Genomic DNA, 22300 nt, shown 5'->3' on the forward strand with positions numbered 1-22300 from the left:
TTATGTTCATGCTCGAAAGGAGGATCATTAAATATTCATTATTACTACTCAGATTAGGTGTCAGGCTCTACAAAACAGTTATCATCTCACGAGTTTACATTCTGCAATAAGTGAATGACAGGCAGTGTGTGGCTCAGAGCAGTGGAGGAATTGTAGGGGGAGGGCTGGGCAACAGGGAGAGAAGTGATTTTAAAACCTCATTTGACATACTTATGTTGACAAATTATTTAGAGGTATTACTATATCATCAATAAATATGTTTATGTGTTGGGATGGGATAATGCAAGAATTTGCTTCTAGCTGCTTAATTACCCCATGATGGTGAAAAACATGTTTCTGCAAATAGGAGGAAAACACTGAGCTCCAAAGGCTGGGCTGTGGTAGTGGTTTGTGTACATCTGACTTCATCATGAGGAAAAGTGGCTTTGCTGTTTATAGTTAGCTCTCTCCATCTGTCATCAGATGTACTTATCAGAAACAGAAATGTAAAACAGATTGTTATAAATGTTGTGATGCACATATAGAGAGATTGTGTCTTATCAATCTATTTTGGAAAAATACACAGAGAAATAAATGCAATTATATTTTAATGCAAAAGAATATTTTGTTTTTTCCTTTCCACATGCCTTGACAGTACAGTTAGGTGAGAACACTGAGAGAGCCACTTGTGTAAAACAAATACACTAATCTCTCCATATTACTCAGTAATTTTACATTGGTTCCCTTTCCATAGGAAATAGCCATAAACTTGATTCCAACCACATGTAACTTTAGAGTTTTTGTCTTTAAGGGTCAGATTGTAGCCTATGAACAAATGCAGTTCTGCATTTTTCAACATTGCATCTGGACTCTTCATAATGATGGGTTATTTTTATTTTTTCTGCACTGAGGAGAGGAAAGAATATATAGGTCCATGAATCAATCTAGGTAATGGGGAAGGTGGAAGTAATAAATAATACAGTAACAACCCTAAACTAATGAGCTGTTGCTAAGGTACATCTCCTCGGCTCATTCTCTATATAAAAGTCACTAATGACCCCTCGGTGTAATCAGATGATAAAGCTTTGCCATAAGGCAACACCTGTGCAATTAGACCTGCAGATTCCTTTGCACGTTTCATTAATTTCAGGAGTTTGTAAAGGCACAATGACTACACTAATAATCTAGTCTACTTGACTCCATGTCTACTGGAAACAAAGTGTCTAATTAGATAAAGGTAATTAATTAGAGATAAATGGAGCTAATCAGGCTCGGTTAACACTAATTCTCTGAATTAAGACATTTTGGGACACCTACTATCCCGCTGGCTTTGATTTTCTACATAAAGTGTAAGTTTTAGAGGGATCAGGAATGCTGGCGTTTGAGAACTGAGCAGTCTTTTGATGGCGTATTTAGGCATCTGAGGCTGAAGAGTTTTCTTTCATATTGTGCTTTTTTTTTTTAATTTAAACCACCGTTCTCTTGTGCTTAAAGAATTCACTTTGTAGTTCTTCCAACCTGTGCTAGTCTCCACATAAATTTTAATAACCTTTGCTATCATTTTTATTATCTGTCTCGCCCACCAATGGAAGAAAAGTGCAAGGTGCTCTGGCCCTTAAATAAAGATTTAACTTGTTATATTAAGGAAATGTCAAGACTCATCAGCCTATACCCTAAAATTCTGGTTTAATTTTTATTTATTATTTTTGAAACAGAGTTTCAAAATCAGATTTGAAAAAAAAGAAGAAGAAGAAGAGAAAAAAAAACCCTGTTGTCTTGGCTGTCCTCTGAAGATCAGACTGTCCTTGAACTCAGAGATCAACCTGCCTCTGCCTCCCAAGTGCTTGGATTAAAGGAATGAACTGACACATCTCAAAATTTTGATCCTCTAAACAGAACAAATGCCTAAAATTTTGATCCTTTAGTTCTGATTCTTTAAAGAGGACAAAGCTCTTTTCACTTTGTTGCACGGTATGTTCTTCAACTGGAGAAATAAGAGCTTTGAAGTAGGAAGTTGTATGAATTCAAATTCGCCTCTTACTAAGTGAGCAGTCTTGGGAGGTTGCTTAACCTTGCTTATTTCCCTTGATTAGAAATGCAAATAAAGGGCTAGTGAGACGGCTTGGCAGCTGAGAGCACTGACTACTCTTCCATAGGACCTGAGTTCAATTCCCAGCACCTACATGGTGACTCATGATCATTTATAAAGGGATCTGATACCCCCTTCTGACCTGCAGGTGTACATGCAGACAGAGCACTCATACACTGATGAAAAACAAAAGAGAAAAAAAAGAGAGAAAGAACTGGAATAATCCTGATATGGGTGATAGTGACAGTCTCAGGAAGGTTTGTCCTATGAGTGCTGAGTGTAGTAACTACAAAGCTTGTCTGTTATAGGTCTGGAATGAACATGTAGCTCAGATCACAGTACACTGACTACAGAATAATCAACAACATTCCATTTTTCTCAGTCTCACAGCAATCCCTGCATTGCATTTAAAGACACCGAATGGCAAAATATTAAAATTTACTCCCCAAAAAAAAAAAATGTACCAAATTCTCTCTTGAACAATGTGAATTTATTTATTTACTTTTAAATAAAGGGAGGCTCCTTTCTCTGTGATAATTCCAGCTTTGTCAAGTTAACACACAAAACCACCCAGTACATGGACTGACCATTGATTGAGGAAAGGAAGACAACCAGCTAAATAACATAATCCCAATGGCTAGCCTGGGCTCATCCACCACCCTTGTTCAAGGTTTCAAGAGCAAATGAGTAAAAGCCCAGATAGCAGAGGAACTTTTTTCAAGTCTTTGCCCAAAACACTTTTGCTTCTGTCTTAGTGATTAAAGATAGATCCCATTGCCACATTCAGGTTAGCGTAGGGGATACAGCTAGAAGGTGCAGATGTGATCCAAAGAGGAGAGAAGAGCGGGCACTTGTTCAGCGACTGCAATCAGCCAACCTAACCCACACGATTTTCACTTTGCTGCTGTGAACTCTCCATGGAAACCTCGTGCTGACCTTCACTGCATACGATGACAGTTTAATGCTATGAAAGCCAGACATAAAGTCTTCAGAACACACAGCAGGCCTCTCATCAAGATAGTCTTTGTCTCCAAATACAAAGACTCAGCACAGGGCTCACTCGGCTGTAAAGTCAGCAAAAGGGTACCTACCAAGTTACTATAAAAGTCCTACAGACCCGGATGCTCAAGGACTAATCAGCTCTTCACAATTGTCAAACACATCATTTGGCATGTCTCCTCTGTCACAGTGGAGCTGAGGGGAATAGGACAGTGAGCAAGGCAAAACACATGGAGAGTAAGATAATGGCTCCAGACCCAGCAGGTCTCAAAATTGTTGGAAAGAAAAGAGATACTGGGAACCACCCAAAACTCAGATGGCACAAAAGCTAATGGTGGTGTCACCTGACATCTGCTGTGGGTCTGCCTTCTGAGATGAAGGTCCTCTTGGTGAGACAGAGTCACCAAGCAGACATCGAGGGGAAGGAATTGAAAGGGTTTTGAAAAAGGGAAAGGGAAGTTACCAGGTGTAAGAGCATAAGGGAAGGCAGTGTAGTTGAGAGTAGTTGGCACCAAGGCTAACCATCCTGGAACAAAAAAGGACAGTAGGAGACAGAGCTGAATAAATGCTGTGGATGGGGCATGGCTGCTTTGAATGCCTACATGATAGAGTCTTAGTTTACCAAGGAATCTACTTACGATCTTGAAAACAAGGGAAGTTTTCCATAAAGAACATTGATTTGATGGTATCTAATTACAAAGGAAAGAAATTAAGTTGGGTACTAGTCAGGAGACTACTGGCACAATCCAGGCACAGGTCCGGATGAGTTGAAACAGGGACTGAAAGAGGGTTGGACACATCCCTGAGGCACCACAGAAGACAGATTTAATGCCTACCTCATATGAAGGCATGTTTTGTAATGTATTTGGGAAAATCTGTTCATTCCTGGTCTATCCATATCAACTTGCCAAGAGGAATAATTATTTCAGTATAGAAGACCCAACCAAAGGCGGGCGGTGGTGGCGCATGCCTTTAATCCCAGCACTTGGGAGGCAGAGGCAGGCGGATTTCTGAGTTCGAGGCCAGCCTGGTCTACCAAATGAGTTCCAGGACAGCCAGGGCTACACAGAGAAACCCTGTCTCAAAAAAAAAAAAACCAAAACAAAACAACAACAAACAAAGACCCAACCAAAAGGTTGGTAAGATGGCCCAGTGTGGGAAAGCATTTGCCAAAAAGCTTGGTGACTGGAATTCAAGTCCTGAAACCTACATGGTGGAATTAGTGATCAAGTGTGGGAGGGCCCATTGTGGGTGGTGCCATGCCTGGGCTGGTGGTCCTGGGTTCTATAAGAGAGCAAGCTGAGCAAGCCAGGGGAAGCAAGCCAGTAAGCAGCATGCCTCCATGGCCTTGGCTACAGCTCCTGCCTCCCAGATTCCTGCCCTGTGTTAATTTCTGTCCTGACTTCCTTTGGCGATGCACAGCAGTGTGGAAGTGTAAACTGAATAAACCCTTCCCTCCTCAACTTGCTTCTTGGTCATGATGTTTTGTGCAGGAATACAAACCCTGACTAAGACAGTCCACCCTAGACATAGAACTATCTTGATTACCAGCAACTGACTGTAGATGCACCCATAAGCCTGACTTAGCCAGGTTAGATCCTGGGCTAAGCCTACATGTTTAGAGAAAAGACAGCTTTAATGAGAAGTCTGCTGTATGTATGTTCTTGAGACCTTCAAGGACTGACGTACAGGATGAATGCACAGTAGTGAACAAAATAGGTAGCTATTGAATTAAACCAGAAGTCTCAAGGTTACTGGGAAAATGACGATAGGTGACAGACAGACTAGACAATATCCCCTCTTTAATCTCTGTGGAAACCCAGAGAACAGAAAACATTTGGTTGTCAGCACTGAAGGATCACAAGTAGGAGGAGAAGGCTTCTGAGCCATGAGAACCAGGAAGGTGGGCTCAGATTCCATTCTTTTGGGTTGATGTAGATAAAAGTTTGACTCAGGACATCTAGAGAAGGGTTAGGCTGGGTTTGGGGATCTGTGTGTAAAGAACAGCTGAGTTGTGAGCTAATCGAGAGAGACAAAGGGGACAGGAGCACATAGTGGGGACACAGCCTGGAGAGAATCCAGAGCCAGTTCCTTAGAAGGATAAGATTGGAATAACAGTTAGTAATTTTAGTGCCATTCACAGTTTATGAAGGCCATCTCTTTTAATTTAGTGGACTAGTGACGGTCAGGGTCATAACTTTGCCTGTTTTGTCACCTACAAAATGGACAGACCCATTAAGGGAGTTAGAAATATTTTCATCCAATAGATGGAGAATGCATGCTGTTTTCACCTGGTAGAGAGAGAACCCTATGGCTGTGACTGAACCCGGCAATGGGGAACTAACAGCCCCCAAAGACCACATCAACAGGAGGATTTGGCTAAGGAAGATCGTCAAGAAGCTGGGTAGGAGCTCGTGGACGAGGGTGGGGGGGATACAAACAAAAGGAAAGGAAGGGAGCATTGTGGGGTGACCTCACAGGAACACTGGGGTGCCAGGTCTGAAAGCAAGGTAATGGTGACAAAAGCACATTTGTAGATAAAAATTCTGTGTAACTCCTTTGTGTATGTGTGTGTGTTTATGTAGTGGGACCTTGTAACAGAAGTATAATTAATTTGCTCTTAACTCCCCAGGGTCGCATTTGTGTATGCTTCTCACTACCACCCCAATGTTGTGGATTCTCCTATAAGACACACACACAGAGCCTTGTTTTTAATATGCCCTAAGAAGCTCAACGGCTGGGCCACTCCCAAGCTTCTACGTTGCTAACATCTTGCCTCCGATACTCTTGAATTATCACTTATTAAAATCTATATTTCATCTTTGCTACCCCCAGACTCAGTCAGGGAGGACCCCCCCCAGCCCCAGGGGCTCACTCTTCACGGGCTCTTACATGGCTGAACGCTCTCTCCCCACTCTCTGCCTGTCATGGCAATTCTAAAAACTTCTTCTTCCCGTGGTCCCTTTGCCTGGGAAATCTAAAGTTCCTCCACCCAATGGCCGCAGGCAACTTCTATTTGCCAATCAAAGCCTACTGGGGGGACAGGGACCCTCAACATGGTACAGGCAGACATGTGGGTTCCCTTGTAATTCTGGAGCCAAATTAGCACAAATAACATTAGAACCAATCCACAAACAGGACCTGAGAGGGCCTGAAAGGAGGAAGGACACTGAAATCAAAGTAGATATTCACTTCTCCGCCTTGAGTCCAGTGAGAGGGAGCATCTCACCTTGAAGACACTCATGCTTCCTAGTCCTGAGGGACTACTGTCAGGATTCCTTCCTTTCAGAGACTTCCTGGGACAAGTAACCTGCTATCTTAGTTCCTCAGACTTTCCTTATGAGTAAATGTTACACAAGAGTGGGGACAGACATTTAGGAACTTACCTCTGGATCCATACAGGGTAGAAGGAGCAAAATTGTTCACATTTGCCACACTCAGCTGCCTACAGGAGTGAGGGCCTGTGGGTAAACAAAACCCTTCTGTGACCCAGCTGTAGTATTCCCACAAACCTTCCAACATCTTGCTTCCCTAGACACCCTCCAGCCGCATCAAGCTTCTTCCAGGTCTGTGATACTTGGGGTGCTTCATTTAGACCTTGTCTGAGACATTTCTTCCCACAACACTTCCTTTGTAACATCTACAGTCTACTCAAGCTGAGTCTGAGTGATGTTTCCTCAGGGAAGCCTTCCATCAGCTGAGTCAATGTCCAAATCTCTCCTGTGTCTTCCCTGGATTTATCTTGTTATAGAACCTGATCAAATGGAGAACATTTATTTGTGGACACAACTATGTGATCATAAGCGTGGAATGCAGACCTTCCTTTTTAAAGTCTCCTTCAGCGTGCCTCACATCAGCTCTTAATAAATGTTTAAGTAAGGATTTGGTCTAAGGCTACTTCAGACGTACTCACCTCCTCTCGTTTCCCATGATCTGTGCTGGGTAGAGTATTGCCTAAGTTACCACCTTTGTAAAGTAAGGCATAGTCATAATTATGAGTCGGCTTTGATTGCTTGGTCATTATTTGACCCCACAGTGAAATATCTTTATAAGTGAAAGGGTCTTTCGTTTTTACTGTATGTCCCTAGAAATGCCTTGAGGCCTGTTCTCAGTGTCTGAGAGAAGGATGCACCAGACATCTGCGCACATGCACACACACCCATTTATTTTTTTTTTAGGAGAATGCTCTGGCATTTATTTGTGTTTGGCTTTGGAGGATCATTGGAGACTGTCCAGTGGCTGTGAAGACCCACGGTGATGTCATTTCTACATACCCTTGTCTTGGAGGCATCACTTCCACTTGCCAGAGATGTTTTCACATGAGCATCCTTCTGACCTAAGTTCAGGCTGTCATCAGATCTATTTTTTTAAAATGAGTTTATAGCCACTACCATTTCTTCAAGTTGCTCAGAAAAATGTCCCCAGAACTGAACCTGTACCTTTGAAGGCAGTACCATGTTCTCCCTTGTACTCTAGGATCTCAGAGGAGCCAGCAGCATGTCCAGTACCTCTTTAGGAATGAACTCTTCCTCCATTATACTCCTGGACACGGAGTTTAATCTTCAACTGGGAATTAAGGTGAGATAGATTGTACTGGGGTAATAAATGGCCATCACTCTTTAGCCTTGAAAGATAACGTTCTATATTCTCTTCCATGGAAAGATTAATCCTCCCACCTAAAAGTAGTATCCAAGGAAGAGGATTCCTGCCTGAGTGAGCCACATGCCCAGAGCCCCAGTCAGAGCTTCCTGGATAGTCTCTGTGAAACCAGTTCTTCCACCCTGGCCCAGTAGGAGCTGTGTCAGGACTGACATTATCAATGAGCTAATTCTAAAGGCCAGGCAGTGCCCCATCTGAGTTAAGGTCCCAAACATGGGACTCGGGCTCACCGAGCATTTGGCTTGAGTGTCACATGACTTTTATCACGCCCTGTCAGTTATTACAGAGCATTTGTGACTCAGTTGTATCCTCTTACCAAAAAAAAAAAAAAAAAAGTGAGGCTACTGCTCGTTTGGTAGAAACAGTGTTTATTTAAATATTTCTTTTTCACTCACCGGAAGAGCTCCATGAGCATTCTTATAAGCCAGCTTGAGAAAGAGAAAAACCATTGTTCTGAGGGAAACTTAACTACATTGTGGTTGCCAAATATTTAATATTTTAAAGAGGAAGTTCTAAAATGTAATAGATGATTTTATTATTACTCTTCGAATGTAATTAACCAGGGATGTACTTTAAACTGCTGTATTCTGCCTGTTGACATGGGTTTTATGGTTTACACTGGTGGTGGGGGAGACCCTCTGTCAGACTCTGGCCTCTCCCTTGGTGTACGTTATTATGGTCTCTTTAGAGACCAGCAAGCAGTTTTCTGTCACTGGTCTTGTTCAAATAGAGGATGTTTATATATGCAATACTCTTGGGAAAGGGTGTCAAAAGGGAGCACCAGATAGCAGCTGACATAGTTCCTACACACATCGGAAAAGCTCCTCAAACAGCAAATGAACACATATATTTCATTTTTTATGTGGCTGATAAAATGTTATATTACTAAGTCAAAAGAACACATTTGTCCCACCTAGGACACTTTAAGAGGGAGTGCTCACTTTCAGTACAAACAAAGGCCCGTGGATCAACAGAAAATGCTCTAAAGAAACTGGCTGGTTAGGACTTGAGAGAAAGCAGGTCTGTAAGCATCAGATGACAGTTCTTCTAGGGGCTGTCAGCATATCCACGATCAATTCTCAGATATTTTAAAGTCCAAAAGGGCTACAGAGAAAACCAAACCTGTGTGGTGTTTAAATGTCTATATTGTTTTATTTCAAATGCTCATCTAATCGCTGTATCAGATCACAGCATCCATCCATTCATCTGTTCAGCACATAAATACCTGGCAACAAGAAATATGCACCAGGCTCTCTTCTGGGCTTCAGAAGGGTATAAATACAGTGCGTGCTTGCTCCCTAGGAGAACGTATCTGGTGAAAACACGAGAGAAACAGGAAGATCTAATCACAGACAGCATATTCCCCATACCTACACTGAAAGAGCTTGGGTTTTATGCCTACTGGGTGCTGGGTCCACCAGTCTGTGCCCAACACTGCCACCCAGCAGCCAGATGGCACCTGGTACACAGCAAAACATATTGGCTAAATGAATTAGGGGTGAAACTAATCTTAAAAACGAGTACAATGACTGTCCTGTCCTGTTTCATGTCAGTTCATGTAAGCCAGAGTCGTCTGCGAGGGGAGAGTGTCAAAGTGGGCTGGGCCTCTCAAATCAGTTACTAAGAAAATGTCCTAAAGTCAGAGGTTCTGTGAGAAAAAAGGCTGAGCAAGCCATAGAAGCAGGCAAATGGAGCACTTCTCCATGGCCTCTCATCAACTCCTGCCTCAGGTTCCTTACTGTCTTAGTCAGGGTTCATATTCCCGCATAAAACATGGTGACCAAGATTCAAGTTGGGGAGGAAAGGGTTTATTCAGCTTACACTTTCACATTGCTATTCATCTCCGAAGGAAATCAGGACAGGAACTCACACAGGGCAGGAACTTGGAGCAGGAGTGGATGCAGAGGCCATGGAGGGATGCTGCTTACTGGCTTGCTTCCCCTGGCTTGCTCAGCTTGCTTTCTTATAGAACCCAGGACTACCAGCCCAGGCATGGCACCACCCACAATGGGCTAGTCCCTCCTCCCTTGATCACTAATTGAGAAAATGCCTCACAGCTGGATCTCATGGAGGCATTTTCTCAAGGGAGGTTCCTTGCTCTGTGATAACTCCAGCTGTGTCAAGTTGACACACAAAACCAGTCAGTCCAGGTACCCACTGGACTTCCCACCTTGGCTTCCTTAGGTGGACTGTGGGTCAGGACATGTAAGCCAGATGAACCCTTCCCTCCCCAAGTTGCTTTTTGTCATGGATTTTCCTCACAGCCACAGTGACCCTAACTAAGACGGTGGCTAAACCACACTGTGTTGTCACTCGTGAGAGCAAAACTACGAGAGCAATTTGAAGACAGCAGATTATGTTTTGAATCGTGAGAGAGGGCTTTCAAGAAATTACCATTGATGGAAGAAAAGCTTCAGAAGTGTCTGAACTTCAGAGCTAGAGCATGGTTGAGTGTCTGGAGTGGTCCAGAAAGAGCAAACAGTTAGTGGCAGGCTGTATCACAGGCAGCTGGCTCTATAAAGACAGTAAAAACTCTGTCACTACTTTGTACAAGCTGTATCAAGAACAAACAACCTTGATCAATAAGTGCCTCTGTCTTAAAATATCTTTGATGTGTATATGTCAGTGTCTGCATAAATGATGAGCCTGATGCTTGCACAAGATAAGAGAGAGTGTAGGATCCCTGGAGCGGGAGCTACAGAGGTTTGTGACATGCCAGAGGGGAGCTGAGAACTGACTCTGGTCTTTAGGCAGAGCAGTAGCTCCTAACCTGCTGAGCCATGTTCTCTCTCTCTCTCTCTCTCTCTCTCTCTCTCTCTCTCTCTCTCTCCCTCCCTCCCTCCCTCCCTCCCTCCCTCCCTCCCCCCTCTCTCTCCTTTTATTACCTTGTTCAATTCTCTTTATCACTGCACTTTTACATTTAAAGTGTTGATTAAACTTAGGTCATATGTTAGGTTAGTAAATAAATGGTTATGTTATTTTTAAATAGCCAATCATAAACTAGAAAATGCTAGGAACAATGAGATTGAGAGTTGAGTCTTCTCATCTCTAAGATGTGCACAGTAGGTCTTGTGAGAGGGTGAGGATAAACTCAGAGCCTACAGATAGGATCCTTAACCCCACACTCTGCATATGTTAATAGGTCTGTCATTTAGCCAAGCACATGGAAGGGGAGTCATGCTGATGACTTTTAAATTGGGTAAGAGCTCCCCAGGGCTGACCTGTCCTGACTTTAATAACAGACTGTGCTGAAGATCAACTCAGAGCTTCATATGTGGCAGGCAAGGTCTCATCCATGAGGGAAGCCCTCAACCCCTAAGTATTTACATCCGAGCTGACTTCACAGAGAATAATGACTTCTGACCATTCTGGATGTCACCATCACGGGTCACCAAATACTTGCTCCTAAAGCATGGTGCTTACCAGTTCCAGATCCTTTACATGGTACAGCTGGTTCTACAAGAAAACTCCCATGTCAGGAACTCACTCTGGTTCACTGGAGACTTAGAATGTTCTACAAAGCATTCAATGGACCTAGGTTTCTTCTCTCCTCTGGAGACCTGGAGCTAGATACCCCAGGCTTGGGATACACTACATATAAGATAGGATGCCTAATGTTTTAATGTCAGCTTAGCAGGACTGAGATACCCGGAGAGCAGATAAGATTTAGCTGGGTTTGTCTGTGGAGGTGTTTCTGATGAGAGAAGCATACGAGCTGGCAGATCAAGTTAAAAACCAGCAGCCGCAAGTATGTCCTCACTGGATGGGTGGGCATCGCCCAGTCTCCCGAGGGACAGTCTTTTGGAGCTGAAGTGTCTGTGTTTCTGCTGCTCATGTACAGTTTTTGTTTTTGGGGCTTTCAGACTTAAACCAGGATTTATAATACCATCAGCTTCCCCACTGCTCAAGCCTGTGGACCTGGGCTCCAGGCTTCATACTAAATACCTGAATTACACTGCTTTTTCCAGGCATTTGTATCTCTCACAAGGGAGACCATGTTACAGTCTCAGGAACCAATTCCCATAATTCATTCATTCATTCTCTCTCTCTTCCTCCCTCTCCACTGTGTGTGTGTATATATGTGTGTCTATGTACACGCGTGTATGTGTGTATGCGTGCATGTGTACAGTGTGGAGAGGGAGCTCAGTGTCCAATGTTTTTCTCAATTGATGTTTGCCCCACTTCTTTGGATCAAGGTCTCTGACTGAACCTGGAACTTACCCTATTCAACATTCTGGCTAGCTAGCAAGCCTCAGGGAACCGCCTGCCTCTGACTCCCTAGCACTGGAATTTACAGGCACTCGACAATCCCTGTTTTTTTAATGTGGGTGCTGGGGATCTGAACTCCAGTTCCCACATTCGTGTGGGAAGTGCTCTATTAGCTGATCGGTCTCCCCAGTCCTGGAGTCGGTTACCAGGCAAAAGGCAAAGATGGCCTCTCCTTCAGTTGCCTTGAAACACAAAGCCAAACAGTCGGCTCTGATCAATTCCTGGTTCCCCTGAGGATGCTGGACTTCAGGGTTGTATCACGGTGCTCATCTTGGATTCCAGTATGGCCAATAGGGAAAAGAGCCTTCATAACTATCAGTGTGAAACAGCCAAGCTGACCAGGTGCCGCGGCACCAGCAGGGTTTCTGGATTCTCCAGCCATCCCCAAGAACATGACAGAACTGGTAGGGATGAGAGGAGTGTGTCTAGTTCCATGGCTTTTTCCTTCAGCAAAACAGAGAATGATAACCCATCCTGTCATTTCATATTATCCATGACTCTCTGTCCCTCTTCCGTGAATAGTCAAGAAGTTGAAGAGAAATCCTCCTTTCTGCTAATTATGCCTTTTCTTTCCACCAAAGTATGATACCTTCCCTGAATGAATTATATAAAGAAAATTATGGTGTAAGGGTTGGGGAAAATTCCATGCCAAGCAAACTGCTGATTTGCCCACATTATTTGGCGGGAGGATTTTTTTCTCTCCCCTGAATCAGACGCTGATCATAATGGTCAAAACAATCCTTAGTACTTGCTCATTACCATTCAATATGTTCAACAGAATTATTAAATTCAGAGTAATATGGTGCACCTGGTTGCGATGACGGTTCCTGTCAGAGAAAGAAAGAGATTTGGCTTCCTGTCACTTCGTTAAGGATGAATTCCACCCAAGGGTGTACTATGAACCTAGCAAATAGCAGTATAATAGTAAGAGAGTATTGCCTATTGGGCACCAGGAGTTGATGATTAAATTTAAGTGTGTACTGTCCACATAAAACAAATACTGCTCTTTTTTTAACTTTTACTGTGAACATTCATCACCAGTGCTGAAGATGCACAGTTGCTAATTATTGTTTTTAACTTGTAATATACTGTAAATTTTGTATAATACTACCGTGACCTTATACAGAATAGAAAAGATGACAAGAGGCTTGTAATTATCGTATGGGGAAGAAATGCCTATAATTATCTACTATTTTTAGGACCAACGTGCATGGCCTCTTAATTTACATAAGTTTTAGACATTCACACATTTTCTGTCTTTGCTTGTGGATGATAAATTTTGCTCAAATGAAATCAAGAAGATATACTGTTATCTGAGTGTTTGCCGGCTGGGGGCTTGATCACCAGGAGGAGCCCGGGCTTGTGCACTGGCTAAAAAAGGAAACATTTATTTGGATGGGATTTGTTTAAGGCAAGATTCAAAACAAAATAAAAAAAAAAATTAAAAAAAAAATACCGCTGTATTACTATGCTGGGGCCTGATAACGCGTGATTATTTTTTAGAGAACTGGTTAAATTATCTTGTGGAAAAGAATTAACCTAACAAAGAGAAAATCTCTAGGATATTTATCACATGGAGGGTGATAACGACAGCATGTTCTTATTAGAGGTGAATATTTGGTGCTCATTAAGGTTACCCCCTCATATGCTCAAGGACGCCATGTATGCTGCAGAGAGGTTCTCCCCTTGTCCTGTGAGCTCTGCTGTCAGATAGGGGTGTCACCCCCAAACAAGGGGGTTCTCCTAAAGACCCTGCCCTGGCAGGGCCTGTGTCTGAGAAGCTGAACCGATGGTTGAGACTGGGAGGTCTTCAAGTCAAACGCTATAAAGATATATTTACAATAACTGGCAATGACAGTGGAAGTCCCCTGGCCCTCGCTTCTGGCCTAAGCGGGGGAAAGGTCATGAATGGACTGGTCACTGACAGTCTATCTAGGGGTCCTACTTCAGGAAATCTGACCAAACCAAACTTAAGTTCCCTCCTTTATCCTGGAATTTTTCACTGAAAAGATAAAAAATGACTACTGCGAAAGTAGCCTGTTTTCCTAAAGCATATAAATGGCTTTAAACTGTTGTTGTTGTTGTTGTTGTTGTTGTTATTGTTGTTGTTGTGTGTGTGTTTTAGAAAATGACTCTTACTTTTGTTATCATCCTAGAAATTCCAAATATACAGTTATAATTTATTTATTTTTTTACAATTTATTTTATTTTTGACCTGGGTGGGGGGATGCAGGTGCCTGTGGAGAATTTGGATTCCCCCTGGAATGGGAGTTAAAGGAGGCTGTGAGCTGCCCAACATGGGTGCTAGGAACTGAACGTGGGTCCTCTGTAAGGGCAGTATGTGCTTTTAACTGCTGTGCCATCTCTCCCTCTATAATAAAACGGTTTGCATGTGATGGTTTTTATAAAACACCAGCAAAGAAACAGTTTCTCCCAAGTCTTTTCCCAAACTTCATATTTTACAAAGTATAGTTGGTTGGAGTATTAATAGCCATAGAATAAGAACTTCTAAATGGCTGGTATCAGCAAGGCCTCTCGACGCACCTTTCATTTTGTCTGTGTGGATGAGGATTCAGCCATTGAGCTAGGCTCTCTGCCTCTGCTGTCTTCTAGCTCTTTCCATCTGCTTGGCCACTGCCTTGCTGTGGAGACCCACCCATGCCCGGGTGCTCTGAGCTCCTTCACTCTTGAGTTTACTTTTGTGCTTTCGTGGTTAGCTCTCACAGGTTGAATTTAGTATTTCACCAAGAATTTCAGAATTGTGACAAATCTGTGCTGTCGTCCTCCAACCTCCGTCAGGTCATTTCAAGGGTGAGCTTCGCCAGCAATCTGGTGAGGCTGATGAACCTGATCTTGACTAAAGCTCCCTTTGCAAACGTTTCCTTTGCAGCGCCATGTTTTGGATTTTCATAGATACAAGAATCTGGGTTTTCAGTAACATGCTGGAGTTAGACATCAGCTTAGTGACTGGGTCTCCTATACACATTCAGGTGACTGTGCAGGAATTCTAACTCCCTACAAAATTCACTTATTGTCAACTGTAATTTGAAATGGCCACAGTTATTCTGCTGACCTACATAGACTCGCCTTTCTCCTAGCCTTGTCCCCTTATGTGACATTGACAGCTCGAGGGAAAGTTCTATGACTAGGCTTTTCTTTTAAATTTTATAGCACACACGCACACACACGCACACACACACCACAGGTCTTCCTACCCTCATGGATCATTGGACGATTCAGTCCACAAGAGCAGTGGGAGCAGAGGCCTTGAATAGGGGCTTTAGAAGCCCCATGAGTATGTGAATGACCCCACCTGGATCGATTGTCAGTAGGCAGATCAACTTTACTTAGGGTGATTGAAGGCTTATAAAGTTTTTGGGGACTGAGGAGGGCAAGGACATCCAGGATGGGCAAAGGCCATTGGATGCGGCTTAGGGTACTTGACATATCTCATTGGCATGGGGACACATTTCAGGAATCTCAGGTGCTAGCTGAACAGGTGTTGTCAGGAGAAAGGAAATGGATCCTATAAACTAATTGAGGCCACGTGATGTTCCTCAGGTAGAGGTGAGTCCAAGGGCTTAGAATTCCCTGGACAAGGTGAGGAGAGGAGAAACTCTGCTAACGAAGCAAGTCCTCCATTACGAGGTGAGCCTCAGAAGGCTATCCTGTCAATGGTAGACTTTGACCTTAATTAACAGTTTTCCCACACATACATACATGTGTGTGTGTATGTATGTATGTATGTGTGTGTGTACACAGGATGCACATGCCACCGTGGAGTCAGCTTTCTCCCTTTACCATGTGGGTCCTGGGGACTAATCTCAAGTCATCACAAGTGCTGATACCCACTAAGCCACCTTTCTGGTTCTGATTCTTTCTTTTTAAAAAGTACACATTCAGCACAGTGCTTAACATATGATAAAACCATAAATCTACATATCTGAGAGAGAGAATAATGGGTGCTGAAAGCATGAGGCAGGTGTGGTGCTGCCGAGGTGATCCTGGGCACAAACCCCAGGCGTCATGAGTACAGGACTGAGCTGCTCAGTAGTCTGGGCTCAGTGCTAACCGTGACCTTGACTTCCTGTCTCTAACAAGCACTCACTACCCAGCCCCTCACACCATGCTCTTCAACAATCTCCTCGGAGCCTGGGTGCAGAGGTGAGGACTCAGCAGAGAAACAAGTGGCCATGTGACAAGATCCACTCTTTCTCTCTGTGGACTGACTGGGAGAGAGTACTCATGCATGCCTCTAGGACTTAACATATATTAAATGAATCTCTTGAATGTGTGAGTCTGTGTATTCGTATCTTTGTGGTGACTCATGTATGTGTATGAGTGCAGAGATCTGAGGCCACCTCAGGTGCCGTTCCTCAGGAGACATCCACTTTACCTTTTTTTGGGGAAAGGGATAAACTCTCACTGAATGACCAAGGCAAATGAGCCAGCAAGCCAGCCACATCGTGGGTCCTTCCATCTCCACTTTCCCAGCACTGGGGTTACAGGAACACACTAGGATGGATGGCTCTTTCTTTCCTTTTGAAAAGATTTATTTATTTTTCTGTGCACTGGTGTTTTGAATGCATATGTGCCTGTGTGAGGGGGTTTGATTCCTTGGAACTGGAGTTACAGACAGTTGAGCTGCCACGTGGGTGCATGTATGTGTGTGTGCATACCCAGGTCCTCTGGAAGAACAGCCAGTGGTCTTAACCTCTGAGCCATCTCTCCAGCCCCTGTGGATGGCTTGGAGGTTCTTGGGACCGAACTCAGGTCTTTCTGCTTCTGTCAACAGTCACTTCTCTGACAGCGCTCTCCTCAGCGCTACAGTACATCTTGACTAAAAGGTTGTGCTATTTTTATGTAAACTTGCTTTTGGGATATTAGAAATGGTACTCAAATGTATTAATACTGAGAGCAGTGTCTCCCAGAAAGTTTTTTATATTCTTAGTCACTGAAACTTTTCTCTTCCACAGTGCTTTAGAAGTAGAGAGACAGAATCACGGGTTTGGTGCTCACACACTTGGCTCAGCCCCGTCAGGACACCCTCCGTCAGGACACCCTCCGTCAGGACACCAGTGTAATTTCCCTTGCTTTCCCAGACCTTAGCACTGGTGGAGTCCTGGCTAGAAGGACGGCCCAGACTGAAAGATGTCCCGGCCGTGGGAACACCCACTCTGGAGCCAGGAGGTAGATGCTGAATGCTTGCATTACTAGGACACAGGAACCAGGTGTTAGGTCAGGACTATGAAGGTGACCTGGAAGGAAGAAAAAAAAAAAAGACAGGTTGTCAGAAGCAAAGCTGCCCCTTTAATCAGAACAGCTGAAGGGCAGCAGCCTCTGCAGAAGTGGAGACTATGGCACACAGGTCTTTTAGGACAGAAAAGAGACAGCATTGATGATGGCAGAGTCCATCTGCAGGTCAGTTCTTCTGCTGACTGGAAGGGGCAGACGTGGTGTGTAGGTCCCTGATCAGAAGCTCCCATGGGTATCACCAGTCCAGTCACTGTCCTGTCTGAAGCGTCTCAGTCCACTCAAGGATTTTAGGATGCTGATCTTTTACTTAGCACCCTTTCTTTAAATCCAGTCTTGCCGTGAATGGGAAAGAGACTGTTTTCGATTGACTAGCAGAAAAAATACCCACAAGGGAGAAGCCAGTTTGCAGAGGATAAATCCAACACAAGGAGCAAATCTTCGTTAATTTGATTCTCTGTGACTTGACTGGACTTTTCTCAACAGACCTGACCTGGTGTGAGACAGTGGGGTGCCTTAAGAAACGACCGGGCAAATAGTCACAGACAGGTTGGAAGTCCATGCTTGAAATATGCCCCCTGAATTATGCTCTGTGGCCAGCAAGGTAGGGACCGCACATGCACACCTGTGTGTGTCTGTGCGTTCGCACACGTGCATGCATGTGTGTACTAGGGACTGGGAGGTCAGTAAGTGTAAATAAATAAATGGAGTAACTCAGAAGAACTAGTCCTTCAGGAGAAGAAACAGAACAAAATGCTGTGACCCGGTTGCTCCTTCGAGCTAAGCACACCAGTTTGGGGTCAATTTGGAAGAAGTCTTAGCTACAAAGTCCACAATGCAAGTCCAGCCCCTCCAGGAGTGGAGCTTGGCAGGAGTGGGGACTTTTGAGTCCATAAGGCCTGAAATGTGCTTGTTTTCTCACCAAAGCTGAGACCCATTTGCACAACAAGCAAGAAGGCAAGGTAAACAATTTCTTTTGGCAACTTCCTAAGGTCATTTTCCTCTGGATGGCATCCCAAGTACTCCGTGACACCACCTCACCCAGGAGTGAACTCAAACACTGGGGATCTTTCAATATTCAAAAAGGGTCACTTCTTTGAAATGTGGTGGCTCCTCCAGAACAACCTTCTGATTTAAATTACATGGATATCAGAGGAGCCCAGGCCAGGAGGTGAAGCAGAGCAAGCTCACATTCTTTGACTACAAAAGCAAACGCATATTTTTTGATGAGCCTGCACCGCTACCTTTGCAGGCATAGAACGCTGTTTTCTTCCCCTTGCCTACAAGGACTGTCATAAGTAGGCACAAACAAATGCCTTCATTACTCATCCTGGTCTCGCCGCACTAAATCTTTGTACGTGGGGAATTTGCTGTTTTGTTTGGTTGGCAATTGCTTGTGCTAATGGATCATGAGACTCTTCTCTGCTTTGCATCTTGTGATTGTTTTAGTGGAAGTGAGCACCCATTAGACTCACAGTTGCTGTAAAAACTAGAGACAGGAGAGGAGAGTGGTCTTCCATCATCCTGACCTTCGTTACATTGTAGCCCACATTCTGTTGTGATTAAGTTACTTCTCTGTGGTTACAGTGTGCCACTGTGTTCATTCCTAGATGATATATGCCTCCCTCAGAAATTAGGGTAGTAGTCTCCTCCCGGTTTCCATTGGAGTGACCAGGTCCATACTGAAGAAACACAAGCAACACAAGTTTTCCAAATGAAGACTCTGGCCTGCATGATTGTAGGAGGAGCTAAGGTGGGAGGAGTAAGGAGAGAAAGAGGAAAAGGAAGAGGAGGAGCTAGGGAGGCAGAAAGGCAGGAGGATGAAGAGCCACACAGGTATGGAGAGCAGTCCTGGGTAACAACTTATATTTAGGTTAGCTAATTGGGTTACACCTCTGATTGTGTGGGCATCTTGTTATTGAGCATTACCAAACATATAAAGCCTTTGGATAATCTAAGCATTAGAGTCTCATTTGTACCGAGCCTATGTGGATGGTGGGATGGTCTGGGCTAAGCCCAGCTTTGTGGAGACAGCATGGAAGATTGACAGAGCCATCTCCCATGCTGGTGTCTCATGAGTGGTAGGCCTGGTGTCTCTGACTGCCTAAGCAGACAGCCTGAGCTGAGCAGATGTGGTACGCTGCCTCTGCTTCTGACCACAGGCCTAGGCTAGTCGGGAACATGGCGGCTGATTAAGAAAAGCCAGATTGGATGCTGCAGTTTTAAATATCTCCTGCAACATATGATAGCTAAATAGCTTTTTGTGCTACACTGGGAAAAGACACTGAACACAACGTGTCCTAATCCCTCACAAGAAATTCCCAAAGGAAAGGTTAGAAATCCAGAAGTAATCAATATCAAGTTATCTGTCTCTGAGTCACCAATCCTCCTGATTCTGTCAATGGGGTCACCACTGTCGTAATTACCCATGTCTTGGGCATCTGTTACTGGATGGTGACCCTCACTTACCAGTATCACTCCAACACAGGCCAACAGTGCCAAACTACTCAGTTTGTCCTTTTTCTCCAGCACATTGTCTGTAGCTTGTCATTCCCTACATAGGGTGGACACTATGCCAAGTGTCTTACAAGCCATTCTGATGAAACAACCACGAAATGAGGTGTGTACTTTTTTTTTTTTTTTTTTTTTTTTGCACAGGGGAAATGCTACAGGTTTAATTAAATATGGGAAGTCATTTGTTCCAATACCAACGACTTTTTTTTTTCCATTTCAAATCAAAAATATGGAACGCTTCACGAATTTGCGTGTCATCCTTGCGCAGGGGCCATGCTAATCTTCTCTGTATCGTTCCAATTTTAGTATATGTGCTGCCGAAGCGAGCACAGGTGTGTACTTTCAAATGACAACTTCTCGGTACCTTGCCAATAGTCACATACTAGAAGATCTGGGACCATCAGTGTGGATGACCCATTGCCCTTATGGTCCCAATTCTTTGCCCCTTTGTTTTAGTTAGGGTTTCTATTGCTGAGATGAAACACCATGATCAAAGGCAACTTGGAGAGGAAAGGGTTTATTTGGCTTATATATCATTGTTCATAGTTGAAGGACGTCAGGACAGAAATTCAAACAGGGCAGGAACCTGGAGGCAGGAGCTGATGCAGAGGCCATGGAGGAATGCTGCTTTGCTGGCTTGCTGCCCATGGCTCGCTTTAGCTTGTTTGCTTATAGAACCCAGCACCACCAGCCCAGGGATGGGACCACCTATAATGGTCTGGGCTGCCATCAATGTCTAATTAAGAAAATGCCCTACAGGCCCACCTGCAGCCTGATCGTATTGAGACATTTTCCCAACTGAGGCTCCAGTGACTCCAGCTTGTGTCATTTGGTATAAAGCTGCCAGCACACTCTGTGTCCTTGCCTTCTGTTGTGTGACTTTAATTTCTTTACCAGGAGGAGGAATGCGTTTCTCATCCTTTGAGTCTGAATTCAGCCATGTGTTTTGATTTCAACACTGACATTATAGTAGAAGCTATACAAACCGAACCTTAAAGAATTGCCTACATGTTTTTGTTTGTGACTTTGTTCCCTCTCATGTCCAAACAGGGTGTCAGAGTATAAAAGGAGGGCCCTTGGTCAGATCGGAGTCACTTCATCTGTTCCATGCTTGGTCACCTACGATCAGCATATAACCAATGAGTCTCTGGACTTGTGACAACAGCCAGGAGCTGCCCACATATCTAGGCTCCAAATCCATTGCACAGTGATTTCTTGTGAGCTCATCTTCCAGTTTACACCCAACCCACAACCCAGTTAATCAACTTGCTTGTATTAGAAATCTCCAGAGAGAAATAATCAATAGAATAGCTATAGATTGTTTGGTTTACTTTTGTTGTTGTTATTTCTGTGATAAAATATCATGAGCATAAACAGCAGCTAGGGAGGGATTACTTCATTATATGTTACAAGTTAGAGTCAAACATTGAGGGAGAGCAGGGACCGGGAGCAGAAGGTAAAGCGGAGACCATGAAGGCACACTGCTTATTGGCTTGCTGTCCATGGCTTATTCAGCTTGAGATATATATCAGGATCACCTGCCTAGAGGTGGCACTGCCCACAGTCAGCTGGATTCTCTTACATCAATCATTAGTCAAGAAAATAACTCATACTCTAACCTGCAGGCCAGTGTGATGAAGGCATCTTCTCAGCTGAGGCTCCTTCTTTCCAGATGACCCTAACTTGTATCAAGCTGACAAAAAGCTAACTAGCACAAATAAATGAGAGACAGTTTATTACAAGATGGCTTACATGACTAGAGAGACCAAGAAGGTCCACGCTACACCATCTATAAGCTGCAGAGTCTGGGATCTGGCATGGTTCCATTCAAATACAAAAGACTTGGGGCAAAAGAACCCAATTGTACAATTCTTGATGTAAAGTCAAAGGCCTAGAGTCCTCAGAGGCTGCTGATAGATTTGACTCCAGAGATTATGGAATCTTCATAGTCAAGAACATCCTGCTCTGTATATGTCAGGCTCTGGCGGACCTCTAAGGAGACAGCTAGATCAGGCTCCTGTCAGCATGCACTTCCTGACATCCACATCAGCGTCTACCTTTGGTGACTGCACAGTAGATGGATACTCAGGTAGAACAGTCTCCAGACGACCCCTCCTTCTGTCCCACACTTTGTCTCCATATTTTCTCCCATGAGTATTTTGTTACTCCTTCTGAGAAGGACCGAAGCACCCATACTTTGGTCTTCCTTCTTCATGAGATTCATGTGGTCTGTGAGTTGTATTTTGTGTATTGTGAGCTTTTGGGCTAATATCGAATTATCAGTGAGTGCATACCATGTGTGTTCTTTTGTGATTGGGTTACCTCACTCTGGATGATATTTTTTAGTTCCATCCATTTGCCTAAGAATTTCACAAATTCAAGCCGGGCGGTGGTGGCGCACGCCTTTAATCCCAGCACTCGGGAGGCAGAGGCAGGCGGATTTCTGAGTTCGAGGCCAGCCTGGTCTACAGAGTGAGTTCCAGGACAGCCCGGGCTATACAGAGAAACCCTGTCTCGAAAAACCAAAAAAAAAAAAAA

General features: G+C 43.9%; 1 long non-coding RNA gene and 1 other non-coding gene across 2 annotated transcripts in view; one reads left to right on the forward strand and one right to left on the reverse strand.

Moving 5' to 3' along the window:
• The window catches only part of LOC114633779, a 20231-nt gene extending 19631 nt beyond the window's left edge, over positions 1-600 (forward strand). Inside the window, exon 2 of the long non-coding RNA XR_003713235.1 lies at positions 1-600. This exon is cut by the window's left edge and continues 2007 nt beyond it. This is a non-coding gene — a long non-coding RNA (uncharacterized LOC114633779).
• Positions 601-19985: 19385 nt separating this feature from the next.
• LOC114633804 lies at positions 19986-20092 on the reverse strand. Its single transcript, XR_003713240.1, has one exon. It is a non-coding gene; the product is annotated as a U6 spliceosomal RNA (small nuclear RNA).
• Between the last annotated feature and the right edge of the window lie 2208 nt (positions 20093-22300).

Source organism: Grammomys surdaster, unplaced genomic scaffold, assembly GCF_004785775.1.
Source record: "Grammomys surdaster isolate TR1022 unplaced genomic scaffold, NIH_TR_1.0 751, whole genome shotgun sequence".
In the NCBI taxonomy this organism is placed as follows: Eukaryota; Metazoa; Chordata; class Mammalia; order Rodentia; family Muridae; genus Grammomys; species Grammomys surdaster.